Genomic DNA, 6,000 nt, shown 5'->3' with positions numbered 1-6,000 from the left:
AAGAGGGCAGGTGCAAGGGGAACGTGGGGTCCAGCTGCTGCCACTTACCGACTGTCCAGCACCTCTTTCCCACCTCTGCCGCTGCTCCTGGGGGAAGAAGAGTGTCCCGGACAAGGGACTCCAGCACCAGCCCCGGTGTCGGTGTCACCTCGGCAGGTGCCCGGCTTCCTGCAATGGAAACCCAGGAAGTGCACTGGATAAGAACACACGCCCTTTGTCTGCCAGCTCAGAGGCTCTGCTCTCCTCCTCCTGTCCTGCCAGCCTGAAGCAGCTTTCTCCTAAGCCACTGAGCAAAAAAGATTCAATCTATCATGGTCACGACAGCTGAGACCCTATAGAAGAACTATATACACTGGAAGAACTGATGCCGAAGCTCCAATACTTTGGCCACCTGATGCAGAGAGCTGCCTCATTGGAAAAGACCCTGACATTGGGAAAGATTGAGGGCAAAAGGAGAAGGGGACGATAGAGGATAAGATGATTGGATAGCGTTACTGACTCAATGGATGTGAGTCTGAGCAAACTCTACGAGATGGTAAAGGACAGGGAAGCCTGGTGTGCTGCAGTCCGTGGAGTCACAAAGAGTCAGAAATGACTGAGAGCCTGAACAACAAGCTGAGACCCTGGATGCAGGGGAGGCGGGCGAGAGGTTGGAGAGTAAGATCTAGGGCAGTGGGGACATTTGCTGCTGTCCAGTCTGCTGGGGAACACGGCACCGCCTACCCAAAGAGGAGTTGAGCACCTACTGTGTGCTCAGCTCGAGTCGTGGAGCCCATGAGAATCAAGTCAGATGTAATCAGTCCTGGTATTCACAGGGGCTTCCCTGGTGGCTCAGATGGTAAAGAATCCGCCTGCAATGTGGGAGACCTGGGTTTTATCCCTGGCTTGGGAAGATCCCCTGGAGGAGGGCATGGCAACTCACTTCAGTATTCTTGCCTGGAGAATCCCCATGGACAGAGGAGCCTGGTGGGCTACAGTCCATGAGGTCACAAAGAGTCGGACACGACTGAGTAACTAAGCATAGCATAGAACAGTATCCACAGGGGAGATCAGTGCATAACAATCTTTTTGTTTGTTTGTTTTGGCTGTACCACGCAGCTTGTGGGATCTTAGTTCCCCGACAAGGGATTGAACCCTGGCCACTGCAGTTAAAGCACCTAGTCCTAAGCACTGGACCGCCAGGAAATTCCCAACAAAAATTAATACGATGATTACCAGTGGTGATGTGTGCTATATAGGAATGAGCAAGAGGCTAAGACAGAGTAAGGGGTGTAGGTGGGAGTAGGCCAGGCCTCTCTGGGGGATAACATTTAAGCTGAGATGAGGAGGAACCAGCCACAAGAGGAACAGGGGAGGACATTCCAGGGAGAGGAAGGCAGTAAGAAAAACACAGGCTTCGAGGTCAGACTTAGGCTTAACTCCCGGCTCTCTGGTGCTGGCTGTGATCATGGACAAGTTCCTCCCTTCTCCAAGGCCCTGTTTCCTCACCTGTAACATGGGGCAGCTGGACTGGACACCCTTGGGTGGGGACATGAATGCTTCCCTTTGCAGAGCTGCTGGGGACAAGGCAGCCCAGGGCCCGGCCCAGAGTTGCTGTCCCACCAGTAGTCGTGTTGGCTGTTCCCACATAACACTTGCCTGATTTCCAGAACGCTCAGCTCACAGGGTCCCTTTGCTCTGAAGCTAGGCCTGAGAACAGTGACAAGCCTGGGGAGAGTGACATGGAGCTGTCCTCCCTGCTCTGATTCTCCTCTGGAGCTCGCTAAGCTGCAGCCCCCAGGGAGCCAGAGACCCCAGGGAAGGAAAGTATCCTTTGGTCCAATTGCCTTTCCCCTTGATAGGCTCAAGGTGGGCCAGGCCAGAGCCGAGCTGTCAGCCCCAGCCTAGGGATGCCCACATGTGAAGCTGCATGAAATTATGTATCTGGGTTGGGATTGCGGTGCGGGTGGGGTGGGGTGGGGGGAGGGGTCTGTTCCTTGGCAAGCAGCCTCAGAAAACCCATGGACCTTCCAGTCCTGGCTTCTTGCCCCTGTCCCTCCCTCCATCCTCCACTCTGTCTGTATGAAGTCAGGTCAGTTCAACACTTATTCCTGGATACCTACTGTGTGTAGGGGCTGTGCTAGGGGCTGGCAGGGGTGCAGAAGTACAGAGAAGTGGGGCCTCCTCACACTGTAGCAGGGGCAGGCTGCAGCAGGGGCAAGCACAGATACAGGTAACATCAGTATGTGTGAGTGATTCCAGCTCGGTCACTTGCCAGCCTGTTACCTTGGGCAAGTCACTTCTCTCTGAGCCTGTTTTCTCTTGTAACCCTGGGATGGCAGTAGCTTCTTGTGGCTTCACTGTGAGGATTTGTTGGGATGAATGTGGATAAATTTGCCTAAGGTGTTTAGGTGAGTTCCTTTCCTTTTCCCATCATATAGAGGACAGAGGTTTGGATATCATAGTAAGATGGACAAAATGCTGAAGGTAAGGAAGACTTGGTTCCGCTCAAGAATCTAGCAGACATCATGGATCCTGTCAGCTAGCATCCCTTTCCTAGATTCTGGTAACAGCACCCAATTTCTGTTTGGCAAACCTCACCCCTACTTTCAGTTCCTGGCTGGAAGTATGTAGAAAGAGGACTTATTTTTCCCAGGCTGGCAGGATGCAAGCTTGGCATGATTTCTGCCAACGCTTGGACCAAGACAGAGGACAGCAGAGCAAAGATGATAGAGAAAGAGAATAACTGATTTCATCACTTAAGCTGCTAGATCCAGCCATGCCTGAAAGTCCTCCCACTGGATCTCTGGAGCTAGTGCATCCTCTTTTTTCTTGAGTTTTCTTCAACCAGTTAAAAACTATTTCTGTTGCTTATAGCAGAGTCATGAGGCATACTGGTGAGACTTCATGAGTCTTGATCACTCCCTTCCTCCCGGCAAACTCTGCACTAGTCTCAGCACTTTTGAGAAGCCTGTTCCGATTCCTCCAGGTGTCAGGAGTCACGTCAATCCTACGGATTCACCTCAAGGCTTCTGAGTGGAACCAATATGCTTTACCCACCAGACTGGGAGCGGGGCTGTGACTTACTACTGTCTGTCTCCAGCAGCCAGCCCAGTGCTTGTCACTTTGTAGGGTCTCAGTAATTTAAATACAATGCATGAGTAGGAGGAGAGGGTCTTAAAGTAGCTGCATATGCAAAGTTAGGAGAAGGCAATGGCACCCCACTCCAGTACTCTTGCCTGGAAAATCCCATGGACGGAGGAGCCTTGTAGGCTGCAGTCCATGGCGTTGCCAAGAGTCGGACATGACTGCTCGACTTCACTTTCACTTTTCACTTTTATGCATTGGAGAAGGAAATGGCAACCCACTCCAGTGTTCTTGCCTGGAGAATCCCAGGGATGGGGTCACACAGAGTCGGACATGACTGAAGTGACTTAGCAGTAGCATGCAAAGTTAGTGAGCCATTAAGAATTTGGGCTTTGGAGTCAGACCCACTTGAATTTCGATCTTGGCTCCCCCATTTATTAGCTCTGTAATCTTGAGCAAGTCAATTAAAAAAATCATGTATTTAATTTTGGCTGCATCAGGTCTTAGTTGTGGCAGACAGGCTTCTCTCTAGTTGTGGCACAGGCCCAGTGGTTCCTGGGGACTTAGTTGCCCTACGGCATGTGGGATCTTAGTTTCCTGACCAGGGATCAAACCTGCATCCCCTGCACTGGAAGGTGGATGGATTCTTAACCCCTGAACCACCAGGGAAGTCCTCCTTGAGCAAGTCATTTAATTTCTCTGAACTTTGAGTTTTCTCCAGGAAGATACAGAAAAGAACAATCAACTCCTCACAAGGTTGTCCTGAAGGCTGGGGGAAAATAATGCAAGAAAAATGGGCAGCACAGGGTTATAAATCCTTACGAGTGCACGCTAGGTCACTTTAGTTGTGTCTGACTCCTTGCAATCCTGTGGACTGTAGCCTGCCAGGCTCCTCTGTCCATGGGATTCTTCAGGTAAGAATACTGCAGTGGGTTGCCATGCCCTCCTCCGGGGGATCTTCCCAACCCAGGGATTGAACCTGTGTCTCTTACATCCACCTGCATTTGCAGGTGGGTTCTTTACCACTAGTGCCAGCTAAATCCTCATGCAGCTCTTTGCAAATAAAATGCAAATATGCATCATCTCTCTCCACCTAGGGAGCAGTCTGGTGGACAGGATGGGGGAGGCGGGAGACCTCTTCATTTCCTTCCTCCCTGAGATCCGTTCCTGCCTTTGCCACTTGAGCCAGTGTCTCCTTCCTGCTCCTCTTACTCAACTGTGTTCATCGACTCCTCACATTAAGAGGGCTTCCCCAGGACTGATGTGAGGGCAGGGGGCACAGCACTAGAAGTCAGGCTCTGGTCTGAGTGCCCTACCTCCTTCATCCCGTTTGGTCCTCTAAACAAATGGAGAAGCTGAGGCACAGAGAGTAACTTGTTCAAGGTCATCTCTGTTAGGAAGCTTCATTTAAGCCTACACAGTCCAGCTCCAAACCCTTTAAACTGAACAGCCCAAGTGTGTAGTGTTAGTCACTCAGTAATGTCCGACTCTATGCGACCCCACGGACAGAAGCCCACCAGGCTCCTCTGTCCATGGAATTCTCCAGGCAAGAATACTGGAGTGGGTTGCCATTTCCTTCTCCAAAGTGTGTAGGGAAATTTTCAAAAACCACACAGGGAGTAACTGAACCACAGTTATAGTTACATGGAGTTCCGACTCTCAGACCCCAAGCCCTGTGTTCACACAGGCCAGGCAGGCCCAGCCTCCAGACCTGACTGTGACAACAACGTCTGGCTCTTAATCCCCTCCTGGTCCAGGGGCCTGAGCTGGCTCTGGCTGGACCCACTGGTTCCCACGGCCAGGCCTCTGCTAAGCAACTCAGCATCGGCTTCAGAGACAGTGGGAAGTGTAGGGTGGGCCATGGTAGGGCTTGAGTCTTAGTGGGCTGGAAAGGCCCCTCCTTGACCCGGGCTTTGAAAGTCAGAGCCCCTTCTGTCAACAGGAGAGGAAGTCCTGGTTTCACTCACTTGGGAGTGTTTCCTAAATCTCCCCAATCCCTCAGCTGCTTGCCAGCGCCAGACCCCTATTCCCCCACTGACCCCAGGCTCTTCTTTGAGCTCCCACCCCTGGCAGCATCTGTCCACCGCTCTCTCTGCCCGTGGGAACCCCACCGTGGGAACCCCAATCCTGAGACCCCTCCTAACTGAAGTGTAACATGGCCTAGGCCCTGCTACAGCCCCCAGTTGACCTCCTTACTGTTCTCTTCCCTGGAGGTAGGCTTGTGTTGTTGTTCTTGTTTAGTTCCTAGGTTGTGTCCGACTCTTCATGACCACATGAACTGTAGCCTGTCAGCCCCTCTGTCCCTGGGATTTCCCAGGCAAGAATACTGGAGTGGGTCACCATTTCCTTCTCCAGGGGATCGTCCCGACCCAGGGATCGAACCCACATCTCCTGCAATGGCAGGCAGCTTCTTTACCACTGAGCCACCAGAGAAGCCCAGAGGTAGGCTTACTGTGAAGTTAATGAAACTTCTGCTCAGTTCCCTAACTCGCATGGCCCCTATGAGAGCTGACAATCTCTGGGAGTTATGAAGTGGTCCAGGAGGGAAGGGCAGCCAAGTTACACTCAGGAAACATCTTCCTTTTAAGTGTTCCTGCCAAAGTGCCCAGAGAGATGTCAGGAGAACTGACCCAAGTCTCTACAGTTCCAGTAATTTATCTTGCTTTTCTTTCTCAACCTCAATTTTCACTTACATACAAATTTTCTACTCTTCTTCCTAAAAGGGACCCTTAACATTGAATTAGCCCTGCTCTTATTTACTTTATTTGGCTGTGTTGAGTCTCAGCTGTGGTGTCCAGGCTCAGTTGCATATGAGATCTTAGTTCCCTGACCAGGGGTTGAACCCTTGTCCCTGAGTTGGAAGGTGGATTCTTAACCACTGGACCACCAGGGAAGTTCTGGATTTGCCCTGCTGTTACTCCTTATAATCCAGCC

This window comes from Cervus canadensis, chromosome 13, assembly GCF_019320065.1.
Source record: "Cervus canadensis isolate Bull #8, Minnesota chromosome 13, ASM1932006v1, whole genome shotgun sequence".
Lineage (NCBI taxonomy): Eukaryota > Metazoa > Chordata > Mammalia > Artiodactyla > Cervidae > Cervus > Cervus canadensis.
Note: the sequence above shows the minus strand (reverse complement) of the source record.